The sequence below is a fragment of the Pteronotus mesoamericanus genome, unplaced genomic scaffold (genome assembly GCF_021234165.1).
Source record: "Pteronotus mesoamericanus isolate MK-2021 breed Mesoamerican mustached bat unplaced genomic scaffold, CSHL_Meso_final contig_181, whole genome shotgun sequence".
NCBI lineage: Eukaryota > Metazoa > Chordata > Mammalia > Chiroptera > Mormoopidae > Pteronotus > Pteronotus mesoamericanus.
This window is the reverse complement of record NW_026555077.1, coordinates 8,084,278-8,108,429: the sequence shown is the minus strand read 5'-3', so window position 1 is coordinate 8,108,429 and position 24,152 is coordinate 8,084,278. Positions and strand designations below refer to the sequence as shown.

The 24,152-nt window shown below is 37.1% G+C and overlaps 1 protein-coding gene across 1 annotated transcript in view; it reads right to left on the bottom strand.

The window, feature by feature from the left end:
* The window catches only part of ADGRL2 (adhesion G protein-coupled receptor L2), a 486,253-nt gene extending 462,652 nt beyond the window's left edge, over positions 1-23,601 (bottom strand). The window contains exon 1 of the mRNA XM_054566900.1: positions 23,532-23,601. The gene's annotated coding sequence lies outside the window, so the exon portion shown is untranslated. The remainder of the gene's footprint in view (positions 1-23,531) is intronic.
* Between the last annotated feature and the right edge of the window lie 551 nt (positions 23,602-24,152).

The window sequence follows — 24,152 nt, the reverse complement described above, 5'->3', positions numbered from 1 at the left end:
GCCGAGGGTCACACAACTAGCAAAATGGCAGTCAAGACTTGAAACAAATCTGTCCAATTTCCAAGTCCAAACTCAGAGAGAAGCCACTCTTCTCCTTATAAATGTATATGTGATACATTTATATGTCTATATGTTAATGAGTTCAGTTAAAATTAATAAATTAAAATAATTGTATCAGTCATTTACTTTTAGAAACTCACTACGTTACAATAGAATCTTTTTAGATGACTGAGCAGTTATTCTCTTTCGTGTGTTACCGTTAACTCATTTCTTCACCCAGGACTTGACACATAACCATGTGATACGTATGTATTAAATTGTTTAGAAATACAACGCATCCAGAAGGAAGATAGGGTTCTCTCACTGATGTACATTTATTTGACTTTAAAATTTTATTTTTTGGTTGTTGTTTCCTTAGAAAGAAGACTTATCAAAAAAAATGTCATGCAAGAAATAAATTTACAAGAGCAAGTTGAAAAAAATCCAAGATAATGACCTAACAAATGAGAATATAAAACTTAGGTTAATATAGACAAGAAAGAGGAAATGCTGAAAGTTGTTGGGTGTAGAATCTGAGGAGAAGGGAAATGGTGAGTGGGTGCATTGGTAGACAGAAACAAGGATGATGATCGATTTTACAAAGCATAGTTTACATGGAATCAGGCCCTTCAGATGGAAGATAAGGAGGCATTCTTATTTAAAATACTTTTTCTAATAAGTGTACAATTTGCATCATCTAACACAGAACAGAACACAGACGTAGATGCATATACGAGGTCTGTCTGGAAAAAGTCTAGCCATTGCTCCTACAATGAGAACAGTTTGCATGACATTGATATAACGTGGCAGCCAAGGAGAGTGGATTGGAATGCGCATGCATGAACAGTAGCAATTTCACTGTACTAGTCAGTGGAGGCAATAGACGCTGCTAAGTGAGCATGTATACTGTGTGGCTGTCGCATTCAAAATGATTGAGTGAGTAGAGCAACAGATCTGCATCAAATTTTGCATTAAGCTTGAACATTCCTCTGTGAAAACTACGTGGATAATTCAGAAGGCCACAGCGATGGGCAATTGGCGACTGGCAGCTTCATCATTGACAATGTGCCTGCTCATGCATCATGTCTCATGCAGAGTGTTTCGGTGAAACATCAAATCACCAAGGTGACTCAGGCCCACCACAGCACAGATTTGGTGCCCTTTGACTTCTGGCTTTTCTAAAACTAAAATCACCTTTGAAAGGGAAGACATTTCAGACCATCGATGAGATTCAAGAAAATACAACAGGTCAGCTGAAGGCAATTGGGAGAAGTTTGTGAAGTCCCAAGGTGCCAACTTTGACGGGGACTGAGGCATCATTGTCCTATGTACAATGTTTCTTGTATCTTGTGTCTTCTTCAATAAATGCCTCTATTTTTCATATTACATGGCTGGGTACTTTCTGGAGAGATCTTATAACTCTCAGTCCTGTGTCTTCCTTCCTGGCTCTCAGGATGATCCTGGCTCAGTGTTAGCTGTATGAGTCTGGGTAAAATGAGTTGAGGAAAGGAAAAAGAACACATTAAGGAACAAATGCATTTCTAAGGCCTATAGTAATTCCAGGAAATCTAGAGATGCTCATGGCCATCGATAGTATGCAGCAGCACTCTGCATGCACGTTCTTGGTACATAAGCATTTATTAAGTGAAATGCTGCTATCAATTGTTAGCAGATTCTCATCCAAATCTTTAATCATCAGTTTAGCTTGGGACTGCAGGAGCCTCTGGGGAAAGATACTAGGCACATGAATTGGATAGGAAGTGTTTAAAAACACACTTACACCATCTCTTGACATGGTGTGATGAGGTGTTTAAACAAGCAGGAGAAATGACAAGAAGTCTGTGACAGTAGCATTTTGTACGGGAAAGCAGTGAGTCTATTGTGAGGAGACAGGTAGAAAACCTGAGTCTGAAACAGAGAAGTCCACTATAATGACATAGAAAATCACTAAGGGTCTTAACTTGGCTCTTGGATGAAGACTGGAGAAAGGAATAGATTCTGCCTGTGGGTTTTGGGTAAAGAGAAAGAAATGGGCAACAAAGAAAAGGAATCTTTTTCATGTTTAGATTGGCAGTAAGATACCAAAGATAGCTAAAGATAAGGACTTGAATAAGGGCTGAAAACTTGGAGGGATAACCACTGCTCTGTAGTAATTTAGGGGATGAGAAAGTATAAAAAGGAAAATAAGAAAGAAGTTGAGAGTGGATGAGAGGCTTTAGCAAGTTCAGCAGAGAAGCACGGAGTATGGTGATACGATCCTTCTCAGAAAGGACAGCCGATCAGGGAGCTGTGTGCCTGAAATCACTGTAAATGGAGAAGTATTTCTTTTAACATTGGTGTCTGTTCAGGCCAACTTAGAGAAAACTGAGGCAGAAAGCATATATAGCCATGTGTCCCAAATTTTGCTACACATTAGAATCTTCTGAAAAGCTTAGAAGAATCTCTCGATGCCAGGTGATTCCAATTTTCTGAAAAGTGTGAGAAGCACTCGTAGAGCATGCCTTGAAATTTGGGAAGGAAATGGAAGGGCCAGTGGTGTATAGATTGATCAAAAAAGGAGGAAGGAAATCATCTCTTGACAGGGGAAGTGTGCATTATCAATGATCCACAGAAATCCTAACACTACCACTCCCTGGGCTGTGCTTGTTTTCTTGACCTCTGACTTCAGGGAGGCTCCCTGACAGTTTATTCTGTTATTGTGATGCACTGAATCTTCTCTTACTATCTTGGTATATTAACATACTGAGCACACAAATTACAGAACGTCGTATGTCAATTGAAAAATGAAAAATGCTAGGTTGATGAAAACTTGGCATAAATTAGTCACAACATATTCAAAAATGCAGCTTGAATGCTGAGCTACACACAAGATATGCATAAAAATCTGATGTGGTGATCATTTTATGCACCGGGTATTGGATTTATTCTATCGTCCCTTCCATATTAACAACTTAGGAGGTATTGGAAATGTTTCTATTCAAATTTGTGAGGTGACTTCTAGTCACACATTTTTCTCTGCTTTGTTTTTTGTGTGCATTGTTGTTACAGTAACTTTGTTTCCCAGAAGAAGTCAACTCTTACCAAAACATCCTGAAAAGTGATGGTGTGCATCTCATTTTTCATCTTTGATTAGATTGGTTAAATTCTGTACTATCTACCTTGCTTTGATGCTAAACAAGATTAAATTTGCAAATACAGTATGCTAAATTTATAATGTAAATTTAAAATGAAATTACTTATAAGAAACCAACATCAGCACCTAGGGACAAGGCTGAAATATTAGCATAATTTGTACAAGTAAAGATTTTCTACTCTAATTATTTGTGGCCAATTATCAATTTCTGGTCAATGCTAGTATCATTCACCATAATTATTTCCCTAAGGAATGTTCCCTGGATATAATGGAAGGCTTCATAATGTTTCTTTTCTTAGAAAAACAATACTTATATTTTTTTTCAACAAGATTTTTAATCTAGGAGAAAACCAAAAATCTATGAGAAAATCAAATCTAAACCTTTACTACTGAGGATTTCTCTAAGATCTTAAATCTTCAGGTCTTAAATACCAACAGCCAAAACAAGATATTTCTAGAAAGAACACTTAAAATATTGCTGTCTCATCTTCTTATTTTTGATTAATTTCAATTCTGAAAAAAATATTTTTGAAACTAGAAAAATTAACTTATGTTTCATAAGTTAACATTTTAAACATTCGTTTCTTTTTCTTACATGTATATTTCCTATTAAAATCAGTTGCAAAGCCTGCAAACACTACCCTTGCATTTGAATTCCTAATGACTCCTCCCATTGTCTCGTTTCTGTTTGAACCTGTCAATCAACAGTGAAAAGTGCTAATCACTCCCACAAACTCCCATCTTGCTCACAAAAGTACCAGGCACTGAAAAAATAATGCCAATTGGTCATGGATGGGCAGGAAATCTCACTAGGGATCTAATCACACAATGGAGTTTATTAAGTCCATTTTGCTGAAGTCCAGCTCTCCCTGCATGCAAGGTTTTGGAACTTTAATTTCAAAGTCAGCTAAAACCAGCTAAGGTAACTTATATTCATTAGCTCAGCTCTGACTGAAACACTGTAAAATCTTTTGGTTAGTGCTTTTGGTTTTCGATAATAGCAGCAGCATTTATTTTAACTCTTAATTATTTTCCTCTTCTTTTTAAGAGAGGAAAGAGATTTAGTTGGATGCTACTTGTTTTAAATTCTTAATTGGCCCATGCTATTTTGCAGCTGCTTATTATTTTCAAACTACATTCTTTTACGTGACTAAACATCCACAAGAAAGATATTTCTCATTAATTCTCCCTGTGCAGCGGTGCCCCCTCTCAAAGCCACGGCCGCGATTATTACTGAAAAGCAGTTATGATGTGTATATATAGCGTGGGCCATAAAGTACTATAGCCTTAGGTCACACAAAGGGATGAAGTTCAGCTATCTTATTGTCCACATTATTCAGAACATCAACTTTCTTCCAATCTTTTCTTTTTAACTGCAGCTTATTAGCTTTCTGTGAGGTGGCAGCTGCAAGAGGCTGGTGAGAAGTAAGAAGAGGAAGACGGTGCTATCATTAAAGAATAAACAGTAATTACCTTGTAGAATTCTCTGGAGTGATTGATTACCTCTCCAGCTTATAAGAACAGGCCTGGGAATATACAATAATTGATTTCTATTACTTATGTGTGTTTTCCTTTTAACTTTACAAAGAAGCAACGTAGTTTAATTGACTTTAATTTCAGATTACATATTTTTATGACTTCTCCAGTAGTTGGCTAGGAATTAGAAAGAACAGATTTTCTAGCCCCATGAGCCTTAATATCAATCAAAGTAGGAAGGTACAGTGTGTATGTGTGCACATGTATGTGTGTAAATGATAAATGTCATCACCTATCTTGACTTTATCACTGGGGTGTTTTTGTCTTTTAATGTTGTTAGGTTTAGATTGGCTTAGAGGAATCCCAGGGTTTATCAAAATTAGCGAATGATCAGCGTGCTGTCCCTCCTGGGATGCCATGCGAGGTCCTGTGAAATGGAACTTAACCCACATGCTAACCTATACTGTGACATCAGGAAAATCAGACATGTTTTTGGAATAACTGTATGCCTTTAGCTGCCTGGGAAATTGAGGCATGGATTTTTACATAATGCATCCAGAAGAACAGGAATCAAATTGTAACCAGATGCACATGCCTGATAACACTAAGAGTGTCTTGGGCTGGATAATATTTTTTGCTATGAGACAAAGTAAAAAGGACAGCATCCTCCGAAGCATTGAGTCACTGGCTTCCGACAAATTACTTTTGGGATGCTTCTCTGACACTGCACATTTTTGTACACTATATATTTATGTATACAGAAACACACACACACACACACACACACAATAGATGGTCTTGGACTTATAATGATTTGACTTATGATTTTCTGGTAGGAACCATACTTCAAAATTTGAATTTTGATTTTCTTTTCAAGCTAGTGCCAGGTATGATACTCTCTCATGATGCTGGCCAGCAACAGAAAGCCACACAGTCACGAGGGTAAACAATCGATATTCTACAATGTACTGTGTTGCCAGCATTTTCTGTATATTTTGTTGTGAGCACATTTAAGATAGGCTAGGCTAAGCTATGATGTTCGTTAAATTAGGTGTATTATGTGCATTTTTGACTTAATGATTCTTTTAAAATTAGAATGAGTTCATGTGGACATAACCCCATCATAAGTCCAGGAGCACCTGTAGTACCTCTTCACATCAAGTTATTAATATTGGTTAATTGACCTTTTTCCATCTTTTTGAAAGTGATTGTTCTCTTTTCAAAGTTTTATTTCTATTGCTTAGCTCATTGTCTAGCACATTTTTGGCAACTGAAAATGTTTTCTGAGTCTATAATAACTGATCCCTGAGGATTGATTGTATTGTTTCAGCAGATGCTGATATGTCCTGTGATTAGGATACTAGTTATTATTTGTTACTGTTACAAAATAACAAAAGATAGCAGAAGAAAACATTGCCTGTAACACTTCTCTAATTCCAATGCTACAAAGGAACTACAGATGTCAGTACAGGGATCTAAAACCTCCTAGGAGATGGTGCACCAATATTTGGGGGGCCTAGAGAGTTTTTTGGTTCTTAATATTACTGTGAAGCAAGATTCTATTCATGAAAATCCCCTACTAGATTAGCAAGAATCATGTTATTAGCATCTGCCATTTAAAAGCTTTAGGATTTTTCTGAATGTTTTGTCCCTCCCTCTAAAAACATGGGAGCAAAATTATTTAAATGTAAAAAGATATACAAAATAGGAGTAAATCTATGTTATTTGCACATTGCTTTTTAGAAATAAAATCATGTGCCAAATAATCTAAAATACTAATTAGTTTCTGATATCTAATTTATACATTTCCTTAAAAATAATATAGAAGCATTTTCAAAATTCAAACCTAGAGATCCCAGCTCAGTAAATTCTCAATGAGCCGATAGCTGCTGACCAGCTTTCTGTTGAAGGAATTATTGCTTTTATGTTTTGTAAAATATATGTAAGTCTAGGAAATCAGCTGGTAGTATTCGAAGCTGCACTGAATAGTGAATGATTTCACAAACGATACAGTGGATCTAAACAATATAGCTGAATTATGTCACCACAGACATGAGGATATCACTTGGACAATGCCACCAATAGCATGCGTGACACTTGATGGTGGAACAGTGGGCAACTGGTACTCAGTGGTCTTGTGCTTTGTCAAGTATTCCTTTTTCTCTTCTCTCCCTGCTGGCTGTTTGTCATTCTTGGAATACTGGAGGGTTTTCCTTCCCCTGGACCTTTTTGAACTCTGCTGTCTTTGAACATCATGGATATTGCAAAAGAAACTATTTACTAGGCAGTAATTGTATGCCGCCCCTCATGTAAAGGTAAATGATAATGAGGTATGTGCAAAGAATAGGCAGCCCTGTCAAAGGGGAAGAGAGCGGCTTTTAAAACTTAAAGCCATGCGAAATGCCTTATAGACTTGTTCTGGAGTAACTGTATCAATTAACCACGCTAAAAGCTCTAACTCAGATGGGCACTGCACACAGCATGTCTACTAGTGTTTTATTATCAAGGCCATTATGATGAGTTCTTGTCCTAGACAAAGGGAGAACAGAAAAAGAATTCAGGCTGACAAATTAGTCTTGAAATCAGTTTCATTTACATAACGACTGCAAGTTCATTAATAACAGAGTTTTAATTATTCATGCTCTTGTTTCACTAGATACAGCAGTTTCCCCCCTGCTGTGTGGGATGTCTGGATTAGCTAAAATGAACCTCAGCAAACTGATAGGCTGCCCAGATACTCAGCTGCTTTTCTCTTTTCACACAGCTATAGAGGGGGGTGGGGGTGGGGGAGGATGGAGAATGTGTCCAAAGTGGGGCTGGGTAACGAGGCAAGGTAGGGAGACAAGGGGAGGGCACCGGTTAGAGAAAAAGAAAGCTAGCAAGCCCGATTCTTTGGGGTTTGTATTACATGTTTGCAGAAAAGAAAGACAAGGAAAATATGCAACCGTTGTAAATTTGTTCTTGATGGGAGCTTCCACCTGAGATGCTAATACTTTAAATATCAATCACTTCAAGTTTTTCTGAGAGGGCATATGACTAATATGGTTGTATGTGTGCGATATTCTCTTCCTTTAGATATAGATACACATATAGGGTTTGCTGGCAATAAAAAGAAGAGAGAAAGGGAAAGAAAGAAGAAACATTTTTCATCTTCCATATTACGAGGAGAAATCTGAGAAACACGTTTAAAGTTGGCTTCAATACAATTTAATGAGAGCAGTAGTGTTATCTTCATTCTTCCTGGTAATAAATAATGACACGAATGATACTTTGGGCAAAGAATTGAAACTTCGCACACACGTCCATCTCCTTATACAGCCTCAGCAGCATCTCATGAGGTAAGTCGTGCAGGGCTGAGTGGGCAGCGAATTATTGCATTTTTGGTTCTTTTGTTATCTATATAGTTTACTAATTTAGGTAACTGTCCCCAAAAAGAGAGTCCATGACAAACAAAAACAAGACTCAGTTGTTCCCAACACCTTTCCAGTCAGCGAGATGGGGAAAGAGGCCAGAGAGGCACCGTTCCTCGTTTTGAAGTCAGACCACAGCGGCAGGTCTGAGTCTCCAGGGCCGTGTTTGCAACAGCTTCGTAACAACAGTTCTTAGTTTGGGAATCACCGTTGAAAAAACAAAACAAAACAAAACAGTAGAACTATTTAGAAGAAAAAAATTAGTAAGGAGAAATGACATTTAACAAGGTGACCAAATACCAAATGTTTTGTCTACATTCTTCTGCTTGATTGAAATGTCACAAAAATTATTCTATCCCTTTCACTGAGAAGGAAACTGAGCTGCAGAGAGACCAAGGGCGCAGTCAGGGAAGCAGGGGCTCAGCGTTCCGTTCGGTCCGCGTCTGTCTGATGCCAACTCTCCCCTTGCTGCACACACACTTGAAGACAATGATTATTTATATTCTTATACACGTGTTCTACAATTTGTTTTATTTTTCTATGTTAATTTTCTTTACCATGCCCTCACTGATAAATGATCTTTTTACAAAATAAACACAACAGCTTGTTTTTTTTTTCAGAATATGGATAGCTTTCTTAGATCTTGACTAACCAGAAAGTCATAAAAGTCAAATATTTAAAGCATGAATAATACAGGAGAAAGGAGCTAATATGAACAAGGCTGATTTCTAGTAACAAAGTAATTAAGAATTAGACTGATAACTTTGTCAATTGTCACATTTGTAGATCTTGTAGGAAAAATATTAATCATCAGAAGCTACTATCTCTTATCACTTTAAGTTTGCTCCTAAGTGGGCATTTTTGTCCAAATATTGAGAATGACAATCATGAACTAATAAAGCTAACTCTTTTTTTTGTTTTTCTTCTCTGTCTTCGTCCTTCCTTCCTTCCTTCCTTCCTTCCTTCCTTCCTTCCTTCCTTCCTTCCTTCCTTCCTTCCTTCCTTTCCTTCCTCCCTTTCCTTCCTCCCTCCCTATTTTCTTTGTTGTTGTACTATCAGCTATTTTTTTTCTGTTTTAAAGAATTCGTGTTTACTGGCTAGTTTTAGATTTTATTTTACTCCTTCATTCCTGGCCAGGTCCTTCTCCCAAACCTGTTTTGGCCTGTTTTATAACTCTATCTTTATATGGGAGATTTTGAATGATTAATTACAACTTCAGAGTAATCAGAAGCTCTCAACACATTTAAAACATTTATTTTTTATCTCTCTAAAGTTTATATGTATAGATATTAAAGTACAAAGAGATTACATGACATGCCTAAGGGAGAAAAATGTTTTGAAAAGATAAAACAAGATCCTTTACTAGGGAGCTACCCCAAGTGACCCACTTGATTTCAGCGCACTACACAATAAAAGGACAGCACTATGTAAAAGCCAGAATTGGTGCAGGTGCCTGGGATATTACTGACACTCTGTGACCTCTGAAAGGGGACTTTCTAAAAAACTGCCTTAGCCAATTTGAAAATTAAGCCATGAAAGACACCTTCTAAATCTTCCACCAAAGGTTACTATAAAATCTGACATGTTTTCTAAAAAGATAATGAAAGCAAAACCTTTTAAAAGACTAGAAGAAATGAATTATTTTTTAAAAAGCTTTAACTGTTCAATGGGTGATGTGTTTGTTTTATTTTAAAAACATATTTAGTTCTATTTTCTGGGCTCTTTAACTTCTTTAAAAACTTAGAAATATTGCCAAAGGACTTAAAAAAAAATAGCAATGAAGGTTGTATGGGAAAGAGGAGGAGATGGAGGAGACATCTGGATCGTATTTGATCTGGCAGCTCTTCCAGTCCTGTTAGGTGGACGTGGCCCTGGGCGAGCAGGAGGGGTCTGCCTGTGATGATATTTGATTTCCAGGTGCAAGTATTCACTCATCTAAATCCTGACCATATGCTGCCACACATCTGCATGAGTGCTGCTGTTTCTTATACTGGATATAAAATGTACGCCTGACTGAGGCATGCAAGATAGATGGTTCTGAAGTGGCAAAAATTCCAGCAATTTTGTAGGGAAGACTTAGAGCATGGAAATGTTGCTTATAGCAATGTCTGTGCATGTCTTTTGCCTGGTTAGACATGGGGCCTGGTAGTAGGAGCCAGGAGATAAAAAATGTCTACTCCTGTTTCTGATCATTTTGTTCATTGTTTATAAAGTAAAAGAGGTGACTCTTCAAGCCCCTAGAAGCATATCCGATTTGTGGGGGGAGACGTGTTAAATACACAAATACTGCTGTTGAATGTTTAATTATGCAAGATGAATAAATTATAGAAATCTACTGTTCAACATTCTGGCTATAGTTAACCATGCTGTGTTGTACACTTAAAACCATCTTGAGAGGCTAGATCTTGTGATATATGTTCTTACTACAATGAATAAAACAAAATGAAACAAAAACATTTACTAACCATTGCCAAACTGCTATTTTGGAAGACATTGATATTTGCCAAACAGAAAGAAAGTCTGTGGAATAATTATTGATTTTGTACATTTGGGCAACATTGGTGATTGTTTAAAATCTGATTCTCAGTTTTCCCATCTTGTATAGTAAAGATGATATATATATTTCTCATATTGGATCGTTGTAAGCATTCGGGATAATACCAGTACAAGCATTATAGTTGTGTAAGACGTGGCATGTAATATTATCTCCTAACTTAAAGTTGGAATGCCAGTTTTGCCCATTGGATGTTGAACTTACGACATAATGTTACAATACATACATTCCACAGTGGCAAATTGAAAGGCATTTGTGGTTTGCTCTCAAGGATGGGTCAGTAAGGATGGCAGAGGCGGCCCGTTCTGTGGAGCAATGCGGGGCCTCCGTTTGGAGAGCGTAACAGCTGTGATCAGGAGAAAGCCCTGGAAAGGGAGCGCCTGGGAAGAGCCAAATGTTCATATTTCATCTCTTGGACATTTTATATACAAACCCAATTTTTTAAATTCATTGGGCTGGAAATCTCTGTTAACTCTCACTTTTGTAGTTTTTGTAGTTATTAAAGAGAAATTTAATAAAAAGGAAAATTATATACATATATTTTTATTAGTAGGATTTTAGTATATTCCACTCCTTTGCTTATTGGGCAATAATCAAATATTGTGAATATTAACATTATATTAATAAGTAAAAATGTAATTACCTGATAGTGGTAAAGAATACATAATATTATTTAAAAAAGGAAAAAAATTAGAAACAGTAAGCTGGTTAATATTGAATGTCTAACTTTTTTCTAGTGTATTAAGAATCAAGACCTGTATTTTTATAGTATTTGGCATTTTTAAAAATAGAAAATGGAAAACTAATGTTCACATTCCATACTATCTCGAGCAAAACTAACTTTTTTCTATATTGAGGACTACAAAGAACCTTAATTGTTTCTCTTATACTGGAGAATAACAAAGGTAAAGCTTAAGAAATAAAATTTTTTTCAGCACTTGACAATCATCGTTACTGCATTTATGTAGCATCTGCATTTAGCATAATTTTTGTTCCCTTTCATGTCATAATCCTTCTTTATAACAGATGGAAAATGTATTTAGCATCACACGGGGGGACTCCTTGTATTGTTATTTAAAATGTCCAAAGGATAAATAACATTTGAATTGAACTTACCATTCTGTGCATTGGGTTTCAGTTTAGGCAATAACACGATTAAGGAAAGAGGAAAAAATGAAGGGAGAAGAGACAGTGAAGTGAATTGGAGAAAAATCAGTAAAAGCTTTGCAAAAGAGCCAAAGAAAGCAGAAAAGGAAAAGGAGAGAGAAAGCAAAGGAGGAAGAAAATAAAATGTGAAAGGAGAAGGAGGAAAGTGGGATGATGCAGTCTTTGAGAAAGTGTAATATCAGGAACTACTTTATGGGACGGCAGCTCCAAAGGTAGATACACAATGATGAAATAAAAACATCTATAATGAAATTGCTTGAAAATGTTTTGCTCTCCCAGGTTAAAAGCTGTAGCCTGTTTAGGAAAGAGGATGCAATAAAAGTCCAAATTGAATTTCATCAATAAATGGGTATTTATAGACCAGATACATGACTAAGTTCTGTGAAGCAAATAACTATTCAAGAAGAAGAATGACTTCAAAAGAAAAATAATTTGTACCATACAGGTGTCTGCCATTTCTTTAAATATCACATCCTAAGTAAGTTATTTGAAATCCACACTTACATTGTCACATTTTGAAGATAATCTTAGCAATAAATTCTAACAATGCATTGATAGTAAAATGAATTGTGTAGACCCTTACAAATTCATTATTTTATTAGATTATTACATCTCATTTTCAAAATGAGAAACGTTGAAACTTGCAGGTATAATTTCTAATATTTTTAGAATTATTTGAATCCCAATATTCAAGCACCTAAATGCTAAACATCAAGAACTCATCATGGCCTTTATGTCACTATGGCCTCCATCCTGACTCATCTCTTCATTTTGCCAGTCTTTCTAAAATTTCTCTCTGACTGCAAATGTCTTAAAAATTCTAGATTCCATTCAGTGTTTTACGCAAAATCTATAATGCTGAATTGGCATATATGTTTAACTCTTTGTTCTAACATTTGCCCCCAAATCATTATAATACATTTTTTTTATTTCTTCCCCTTTTCCACCTTTTCATAAGACATCCTCAACTTCTACAGCAAGAAACATGTATGTGCGCGTGCACACACACATACATACACACACAGTTTCCTCTTTTATTGTCTTCTAATAGGTAACACATCTTTTTAGGGTGCATAAATAACATGCTTAAAACTCATCATTGCATGCATTGCATCATTTTATTATTATGAGGAGGAGATTTTTAAATGTCACCATTTTTCAGCGAGGCAGCAATCTACCAAGTGCCACATGGCACAATGTCAGAGGTGGGAAAAAGAAATTAAAGTTTGCCTTGTTAACTTAAAATAAAGAGTTCTTTCATAGTAAAATGCAAAAATGAGTTTATTTGAGATCAATAAGAATAGGTATTTGGGAATCATTAATTTAAGCAGAAGCCCAAATTATGTTCCAATTAGGAGACAAAGGCAATAAATATTTATGAGAAGGGGAAGGGAATGATTACATCAACAGTAGGAAAGCATGTCTACTGGTAAAGTTAACAACACAGTAACACCAGTTCTAAACAATGTGTTAAATTTTCGGTCTGGTAGTCATCAGTCCACTATTCATAATATCTGCTCACTTGTTACCTTTGCAAACAGATTTTTGGGACACCCCCGTTGCTTAGTCCCAGTCCAAAGGCTACTTTGCCCTGTTTTAACATTCCAAAGATTTGACCCAGGGGACGTGCAAGGCAATTCCTCTGTCATGGCAGCTCCTGCTCCAGTGTAAAGTGGCTCCAAAGATATTATTTACAAGCCATTTCTAAAAGCCCACATCCTTGTACATTCTGCCTTCCAGTTAGTTATCAAATATGTCCCAGTCTCCTTTCCACCTTCCATCCATAACCTTCTGAAATGAAAGTAAAGTTCTTCAGGGCAGGTTGTGGGGTTATACCTGTTACTGTGCTTTGATACAGTAACTGGCACAGAGTAGGCTCACAAAAAGTTTTTGGAAAGAATACCCTAAGTCCAAGTTCTACCTAATAATCAAGTTACTCTTAAAATTTGCACAAAGTACCTGCTTCTCCCTTTCGGTTAGGTTTCTAATGACTTAAAGCAGATCTGGATATCGAATGAATGGGGTGTAGAAGGGAGTGAGTTAGAATGTGACATACCTGGTCAAATACTGGGTCTCCAGACTTGCCGGCCCCGCGTCAGCCATCCTAAATGTGTTGCTTAAAAGCATTTACACAAACAAGATGTTCACTTTGGGTTTCTGCACAGGACTGAATTTCTGTCAGACGGGAAAATGATCAAACCCAGGGTGGCACATGCTGTAGAATTAGGGGGATTTTTCTTTCACAGTTTTGGTTCTAAAACCCAGAAGCACAACTTGGCTTGGTGGGGCCAGAAGCAACAGGGAGCACAAGGGGCGTTCCAGGGACGCCAGCTCCAGGGGAAAGGGTTGCTCTCGTTTTCTGAATGTTTGTTTCATGGCATTTTCCCTCTCTGCAGTCGATGTATCTCAATGTTCTTGTATGCTCTCACCAGGTGCTTTTCAATGAAGGCCTAAATTTCCCCTTGTCTACTCCTAGAGGAAACCTTCAGGTAGGTTTAATGCAGAAGATTAAGACTGCATTAAGATTAAGCCTGAAATGTTCTGCTACCAATTAGCCCTCTAGTATTTCTGTAAGCCTTGAATTTTTGATGCGATCAATGACACCAGTGGAGCCATCTTCTGTGGAGTGGTTATTAAAGATATAAAGATCAATACAAAGATGATACTTGGAAATCTATATTACACGATAATGAATCACCATGAGAGCCGACTAAGAAGAATGTCAGCAAACCAAACAGAAGGTTTTTGCATAATGAAGTATTTCATGCCAGTAGAATTTAAGCTAAATTTTGCATGAGACCAAAGTCTTCAGGTTACACTTATGATACATTTGCCTGACAAAGTTTAAATAAGATGAAGCCACAAGCCCAGCCAGGCAAAGGGCTCCTATTGCAAGTTGGGGGCGGGTGCGATGGGGAGGGAGAGTGAGGACTGAGATAGTCATGACTGAGCCGATAATGGCATGATTTAACTTTAACTAATGACAAAATGGCATCAAAACTTTCTCTTTCAGTAATCCTCCTTCAATTTGTTTTAAATGAAACATTATTTGCCTGCACGTTAAGTCCGAAGTACTGATTGTTATTGGAACTGTGTATTGAAGCTTCACAGAGTAGTCAAAATTTAATTTGAACTGGGGATTGATTTTATTTCCTTCAAAGGGAGATTTTTTCCTTCCAAAACTGAGCTGGTGCATGACTTTGCAAATTTATTTTGGTTTTCTACTTGACACAATTGTAAGTGACAGAAGAACATTTATGTGTTTTGTCCTGAAGGGACATCACAATGTTGCTAATGATGCCACAAATGACTGGGAAGCTATTCTTTGGTTTTAGAGATATGGATTCCCTATGATTTTGTATCATCTGCTGCCAGAAAAAGCAAAAATCAGCAAGCCGGCCACAATCACCAGTCTACTAAACCATTGTATATTTAAAAGATGGAGAGTTTTATGCCTGAGATTTCCCAATTTACAACTTGTGAAATCCCAATTTGTGTTAATATTTTAACACAAATATTAAGTTTTATAGTCAGGGATTAGGTGAGGGTGTATTTCTGTGTACATTGGGTGGTGCAAAAATCATAAACGTTTCTATTCCCCTCTTTCTCTAAGCACATGTTTGAGTCCCTCCTTGGAACTCTTAAGTGGCAGCCTCTATGGAGGGACGTGCTCATAATCACTGCGCATCAAGTTCTTAACATCAAAGTCTGGCTCTTCATTAATCAGTAAACTTAACTGATTTACAGAAAAGTCTTTGTTATTCTTGGAGTGTTTTCATCTACTTCTCATCCTGGTGCCAACGCAGTTTCCAGAAAATGAAACAATGACTGGTTTATGCTATTGCATATTAAGTCGGGTTTTCTCTGTGTTCTTAATGCCTGTTTCAAAGGTTAACTTAATCAGCTGTGAGTTGTTATGGAGTCAGCCAGGGTGGAATTCCCACCAATTTTTTTTTTCTCTCCTAGCATATCATATAACAATAAGAGAGCTAGACACACCTTGCCCAGATTTAACAAGTCTTTGCAGTTTTGACTTAATTTGTTTCCCTCACCTTTACCCCCTGAGGCTCCCAAAGCAAATGAACCATTCAGTAGCATAAAACAAGGGGAATTAGTTTAGACTTCAATAAAACACAGACCTCTTGCTGGCAGAATCTGCACTGATGCAGAATGTCTGCAGTTTAAAATACTGCGGAGTCTTGATTGTCCTGACACCTCACGATGGTCCTCTTGAGTCCCCATTGTCTAGGGAACCTGGGCACCCACAGCTGTTCAGTTCTTGGCTCATCAGCATGGTGCTGATTCTTCAGCTCCTTTACTGTTATAAGATCTACACTACAAATGCGTGACTATACTTTCCAGAAGTTCTAGACTCAGGGTTTAACTTAGATAGTCTCTAATATCTCTTTTAGGGGTTGTGTGAGAAAAAAAAAAAAGGTGGGAGAAATGCTAACTTCATAGGCAAGTGGTTCATAGATAGCATTTAAAAATATATATATTATTTTGTGTGTGAAAGAAAAGGTTTTTCCATCTCTCCCAAACTATGAAAATCTTTAGCTTACATCAGTCGGTACTCTTGTTTGCTTGGGAATGAGTTTTGATACCTTGAAGAATATTATTCATTTACAAACAGCTAATGATGACATGCTATGTGCTGGGTGCTGAGAATACACTTTTTATCAAGGGAACTGTGAGAATGGTGTTTGGTAAGACTGTGAAGCTATTTCTCCTATGAAGTTATATGTTAATATATTTTTGGTGAAAAGTTGGTTAGTATCTTTAAAAGTCTGATTAGCAAACAAAGCTAAACTGGATAAATATCTAAATCTTTTTTACTAGGTGGAAGAAATGAGATGTATAACAATTATTTAGAGCAAAGTCCTTTCCAAAATACCAAATGATAAAAACTTGAACCCCAAAATTGATGAGATTAGTCACATGGAGAAAGGTAAGTTTTCAGACAATGTCTGTTTAAAGCTAAAAGCTGATGAATTCTTGATAAAATGAGCTGAGGGATTCATAAAAGGCAAGATATCTAAAAGGTATAAGTTGAACAAGAAAATTTCTTCTTTCATATAGTTAAGATAGGCCCACGAACATGGGAGAAAAAAACCACAGAGCGAATTTACATTACATACACATAAAATCGTGTTTTAGATATATAATTTAATTTAGAAATTAAGAAAAAAGATGTATTGTTTTATAATGCCATGCTTTATATAATTTAATATTAATATATTTTTCTAGCTTCTATAAGAGTGCTTTTAATTTATAGGACATTAACATATGATGAAAGTAAAGAGGAGAACTACCCAGGAGTTGTACCCAGACCACATAGGAGTTAGGTCTTTGTAAACAATCCCAGAAATAGAAAAACTTCTAGATGTCTATGAACCAATGCTTCTCCAAGCCTGTTAATGGTCAACCCTTTTATTGACTACTTGGCTCTTATGAATCCAGAAACTGGGTGAATCTAAATCTTAGAGGGTTTAATTTTAGGAGAAACAAAGCAAAATAAAAATATATTAAGGCAGGAAAAGTTAAAGTTAAAACAGAACTATATATGTTGAAAAAAGATTGGAAAGAAATATAACAAGAGTGTTAACAAAGCTTTTTTAAGGGGTTGGCGTAAACAATGGCTTTTATTTTCTTGTTTGTTTTGATATTTATAAATTTTCTACAATAGCATTTCTACTCTAACCAGAAAAAAAAATCAATATAAAGTACAATCTAACATTTAAAACTTGTGTTGTGAACAAAATAAATACATTTTACTACTGGTAATGCAGTTGGCTAGGGAGGAAGATGATTTCCATCGAAAGATTTCAGTATTTTATATTTAATTAATTGAGAAAGCTTTGGGCAAAATCAGAACTACAGATTCTGGAAGCTGACTACAATGAAGATTTGATAGATACAAGGAAGAAAAGTTAAGATCAACGGGACATCTTCCAGGCAATGAGAACAGTTTGTTACAGAGTGTGTAAGAACATAAAGAATGTGAAAACAAGGCAAAGTGAACCTAAATGAAAGTGAATAATAAATGAGAAGAGATTATGAAGTAAACTGGCCTTAAATCTAAAAGTAAAGAGCCATGACAGGATTCTGTAATATGAATGTCAAAATTAAGAAACTCCCATTGGGACGTAAGTTTATGGAACGAGCAAAACCTTAGAGTCAGACTGATTTCTACCTTAGGGGCTCTAAGTCATTAGCATTGGGTCTGTTTTATTAACACTATAGCTCTCCCTTTACTTCCAAGAAAAAGCACATATAATGCTTTTACTCTTTATAATTCACTTGCATAGTCAAATATTCATTGATTTTTCTGAATCTGTAGCCCATCTGCTTGCAAAACATTCATTGACTACATGGGACTAAATAATAAGTATTGGTTGATGTTAATGTACATATATGCAATAAAACTGTCTACCATCTTTCTGGTATACTTGAGTATATTAAATAAAAGCATCCTTAGACATTGGAGGCAGCACTGTCTGAAAGGCAGTGTACATAATAAAAAAAAGCATGGCCTTTGGCCTCAGAAAAACATGGGTTCAGCTCTGACTGGTGTGGCTCGGTGGGCTGGGCATCATCCTGTGAACTGAGAGGAACCAGCTCCATTCCTGATCAGGGAGCATGCCTGGGTTTCGGACCAGGTCTCCAGTCACCCAGTCAACGTTTCTCTCACACGTTGATGTGTCTCTCCCTCTTTCTCCTCCATTCCCCTTTCCCTAAAAATAAATCAAACCTTTAAATTTAAAAAAAAAGAAAGATGATAGATAGATATGGTTTTAAATCCTGACTCTACCACTTGCTAGTTGTTAAATTTGATTAAATTAAAATTTTGAGCCTCATTTATCTTTAAACCGGGCACAATATCATCTTCCTAAGATAAATTTTGTAAGGATTAAATGTGATATACATACATTAGAGTATATAAGAGAATGCCAGGTATACAATAAACTCTTAATAAGAATATTAATAAGAATATAATTAGAGCTGGTAGCTCTAATTATCACTGTCATTAGCATACTCACAGTTTACTGTCAACACAATGCAACTTAAGTGTTTCAAGAAAAATATCTAATTTTGGTTTTCTTTGTGTGATTCAAGTTTTGGATTATTAATATGAGAATAATCTCATTTTTTCCTTTGCTAGAAAATGGTTAATTCATAGAATGAGATATGAAAAGGATTCATCTATATTCTCAAATCTTGCTCTGTCAAGGTCAATGGTACCAGCTTTCTCTTCCTCAAGTGCTTCAGTTTGGACCTGGACAGGAACTCCAACAAAGCTGATGGGCCATCAGGAGAGCCAAGGAGACTTGAGTCCTCAGGGAGCGTATGCTTAGGGTTGATGAGCCTCTGAGACATTGGGTTTCTATTTCAGATACTTGGGGTTAGTCAGTGAGCTTTATACCTAAATCTAACATTTGGGTCTTAACTCAGCTACCATGACTGTGCTTCTTTCTGAGATGAATGGATTCTTTCTACCTACCCTGCAATCTTCATGGTTGCAATCTGAGGGGAGAGCCACATATTCCAGTTGAGTTTAGGATTCGTGTGGGAGGTCTATTTGTACTTGCATTGGGCACAGAAAAGTGAAACACTTGTTTGCTGGGATTTACCTGCTTCATGGAGAAATATCAGTCCTTTCAACTACTCCTTTGCTTTGCTTTTACCAGTCTAACAGCCTATGGTATAGATCCTGCATAATATCAATATAGGACAACTTCTTGTTCATCCCAGAGAAGCACTATACATACCAAGCTCTATTCATTATTAAAACACATCTGGTATCCCACTTCTTCCATCAGAATGCGTACAAAATTCATTATTTATAATACTGACATAAGAACATACACATATTTTTACTGATATTATTTATTTTGTATATGTTGATTTTACCTTTATAAACTGCAGAGAGCAGGAGCCGCACATTATATTCTTTTAAAACTGCTTTGTTGTGGAGCAGTTTTGGACATATCATACCCCCTAGTAAAATTAGTTAAATGACTTTTTTGTAAAAAGTCTCCAAATATCTAGTTGGTGAGACTAAAAAGTCAATTTAGTTTGTACTTTTTTTGTAATTTTAAAGTTTCAAATGACATTAAAAAGGATCCATTTTAAACTAATCCTTTTATTCTCAAATGGTGGGATCAGCGGGGCAGGAGGAGTAGAAAAACGGTGTTAGGAAAGGCTGAGAGCAGAGTGTGGATTTACTGCCTTCTAGAATCTGTTGCTGAAGGTTTTTCCTAAAAAATCAGACTTCACTTTTGAGTCTCCGTTATTTCTTCAGATGGATGCTAATGGCTCAAGATCACGCAGAAAGTTCAGATGCAGATTTGGGACTAGAACCCAAAAATGCTATCCCAGCCATGTGTTTATAACAGTCACATTTTTCCTGTTACAGGAATAGACATTATCCATTTATGTTTCTTATATTACCATAGCAATCGAAGTTTATTTATAGCATAAAGACCCAAGAAAAATAATGCTGAACTATTTTAACATAAAACAATTTTAAATTTCTGAAGTATTATACTAAAACATTGTCTTAATAGCTAACATTATTGTTTCCACCATAGATATTACATATCTTGGTTTAATATTGTAGTGGTGTGATACTTGAGTCTATATATTAAGACAGTAATATTGGTATAATTATCATTCAAGATTGTATTAATTAGGATATGTTACATTTACTGGATTATATTTTAAAAGTAGAAAAATTAAAGAATATTCGCACTGAAATTTGAGTAAAGATTTCATATAGGAAATAGTATCTTATTTTTAAGAATAGTTTCCTCTTCCAATAAAAAACCCTATTATTGGCAGTGCCCTTGGTGGTCCCTCAGATCTGTCTCTTGCTTCAACATTGTCTGGACAGAACAGACCAAGGACGTCCCTTCTTCTAGCTTCCAACACCCTCCAAACCTCTCTATCTAGTCACCACCTTTGGAAGCACTTCAGCCATCCTCAGCCTTTGAGACCAACCAACATCATTTTTTGACCTTAATTCCTTATTGTCAGACAACCAAGAGCTCCCAAATTTGTCAGAATTATTCCGTGTAGGTAGAGGCTTCCGCCAACCCCTTGGTCAACCTGCATCTGTGGCCTCCTACACCTACCTCTCTCTCTGGTCTTCTACTTCCACCCCGACGAGGTGGCACTGGAGAGCGTGGGCCCCTTCTCCTGGGAGCTGGCAGAGAAGAAGCACAAGGGTGCTCAGCGTCTCTTCGAGATATAAAACCAGTGCAGTGGCTGTGTTCTGTTCTAGGACCTGTAGGAGCCTTCCCACAATGAGTGGGGTGAAACTTAGGATGCCATGGAGGTATCATGGTCATGGAGAAAAACCTGAATCCAGCCCTTTGGGAACTGCATGCCCTGGGTTCTACCCACACAGACCCTTCTCCCTGTGACTTCCTGGAGAACCACTTCCTGGATGAGAAGGTGAGACTCATCAAGAAGATGGGCAACCACCTGACTAATCTTTGCAGGGTGGCCCGTGGGTGCGAGGCCGGTCTGGGCAAGTATCTCTTCTGAAGGCTCACCCTCACGTGTAACTAGGAGCCTTTGGAGCCCAGAGGACATTGAGGGGCCCCTGTGTGTTCCCCTGGTATCTGGCTTTTGCCTGAGTCTCTCCCTGAAACCACTAGGCATCCTTTTAACTACCCTGGATCCTGCTCCTATATGTCAGATCACATGGAAACAAAGCTTTTAGCAGAAAAAGCAAATACACAGAAAAGCTATTATTAATCCTTATGCTTTAGAAGATAGATCATTTTTTCTACTTTGCCAAATTTTGCCTTTTTAAATGTTTTTAACACTATCACTGTTTATTAAATATTATAATAATATGGCTACTTAAAAATATTTCAACTTGAGTTTAGATCTTCTTATTCAAATTAATAGTCTTAAATGGCTTAGCCAATAGCTTGTTTAAACCTTAATACCATTTTCTGCATTTGGGTTATTGAAATAAAAAATATAGCCATAATCAATGATTGCATTTGCAACAAATACCTAAATTAAGTAAACCATATCTTTACATGTATTAAAAGATTACCCTCATATATGTTTATCTTAAGAATTAACTTAGGAAACAGGATAGTGACAAATTACATCGTGGAGATGAGAAAACCAAATCAGTGTTAATGACTACTTTTGGATTGAACCCAGGTGTTGTAGGAGACTGTGAATCCTACAGTACTGTTATTCTTCTTTTCTCTGATCTGTTACCTTCAGTCCTGACAGGAAATAGGGGGATGGTATATTGGAGAAATATGCTTTTGCTCATGGAGGAGGGGGATATCCAATGACTTGTTCTGACCAACGAGCACCACGTTTTGCTTCCTAAAAGTAGATGTATACAAGTGGAAACGTGGACCATTGGCAAATCTACTGGAGAGACGAAGTCATTCTTTCTCCATATACAGACTTTTTAAGTTCTAATGGTAATCATAATCATCCGTTTGTGATTTGGAAGCACGGTGCCTCCATCCCCTTGAAAGGCTTTTTGTTTTGTAGGTTCCTTTTTATTCTGCTTCCTGAAACTCTATGCCAGTTGATGTTTGCATATTTCTGAAATGGTGAGGAGCCTTCTAATTGCTTTTCCCACTACAGTGTGCCCGGAGCTGGCAGGTCCCCTGCTTTCAGGTCACTTTACCCGTCACACCACCTAGGGCTAGCCAGGGGTCCATTCAAAGGGCAATGGGTTGCCAATTATTTTCCTTCCTGGCATTTACATTAAGGGTATAATATATCTCTTTTAGGAGGGAGTCGGCTGAAAGGGAATTGGGAGTTTGGTTCCTTAGTAATTCCCACAACCACAGAGTTTCTGGACTAAAGAAGAACTGAAAAACTGAGACAATGTGAGGAGGTAGAATGGAAGCGCTTTAGTTAACCAGTAAATTTAGGGATTACCAGGTGACAGGCAACATTTTAAGCGCTTCACATCTCCCCATTTGTTTGTACTATGCCACAGGTCTTGGAAGTGTATACTGTTTCTCCTACTTTGTAGGGTGAAGAAAATTGAAGCCCACAGTGTTGCAGCTAGTAATGCAGAACCACAACTTGAATTTAGGTTGGCTCTGAACCTAGGTTATTAATCATTTTATTATAGGTGGGATTAAAGATCGCGTATCAGTCCACCTTCATATAGAATCAGTAGCTTCAGGAATATACAATTATTTAACAAGCAGAAAAGCAAGTGGTGACCGTGATTCAGGGAAGGAGAAATACGAGGACATTCTCTATGAATTCCTTTGTCCCATACTGCCATGTCTGACACCGTCTGTGGTAGCAGTAGCCTCCTTGGGACGTTTTGTACCTCTTCCTATGTCTATAAAGAAACACAGCCTAATCATTGCAGGCTTCTTTGATAAAAATGACAGATCCCATTTCTCTCCGCTCGACTATGTGATTTGAGATGTCCTGACATACTTCAGGGTAGGAGCCGCCTAAAGGATTACAAGAATACTTTTGTAAGAAGTCTGGGTAGGTAGCCAGCCTTGTGCAATATGCAACAGATCGCCTGACACTGAAAAGAGGGAACCCACAGACATAGTTTGTTCTTCCCCTCAGCAGCTATCCTGAATCATGATTCTGCCCTCTCCTGAAAGATTACTTGATATCATCACTTAGAAAATCTCCAGTAGAAAAAGGACAACACATTTACACAATGCTGAAATTCATACTATAACTATAATGGAATCCATTGTACCTTATTTTGAAATTAATCATTTACCTTAGAACCTAGGTAGGCTCCATATTCTTCGGAACTAGTTGTGATGTTTAGAGTAAGTGGTCTGCAACCTAGAGAAGACAAAAACAAAACAAAACAAACAAACAAACAAAAAAACAGTTCAAAGTCAGCATGAAAAGAGAAGTGAGGATATATTCACATGTGTGTTAAATAGTGCTCTGACTCAGATTCTAATAATAAAGGCATTTACCAGTTTGGTGGTTCAGAGAGGAGAATTTAGATGAGACGGAGTATCAGTGTTTGTGGCCCTGTGCTTGGAGTATCAGCTCAGAGAAAAAAGTGAAAGGGTCTAAAATGATTCCTGGAACTGAACAATGTAACTGAACCCAGGAGGGAGGAGCGGGCTGCTCCTGGGGAAACGGGTTAATAAAAAGATCAATTGCACTCTTATCTTGTTAGTCATTAGATAGCCCATTGATGCCACCTGCTTGCTTTAAATGTAAAACTCCAGGCCAGCCATTGGAAAGCTGCCACCATCGTTTCGGAACCCCCTCCTCCTCGCCCCCTTCTTTTCTGCTCTAGTGATAGGAGGGAAAAGGCCAGACTCTGACCCTTAGAAGTTGAGCATCTGTTCCCTGGTAAACGCAGATGTGAGGGCAAATC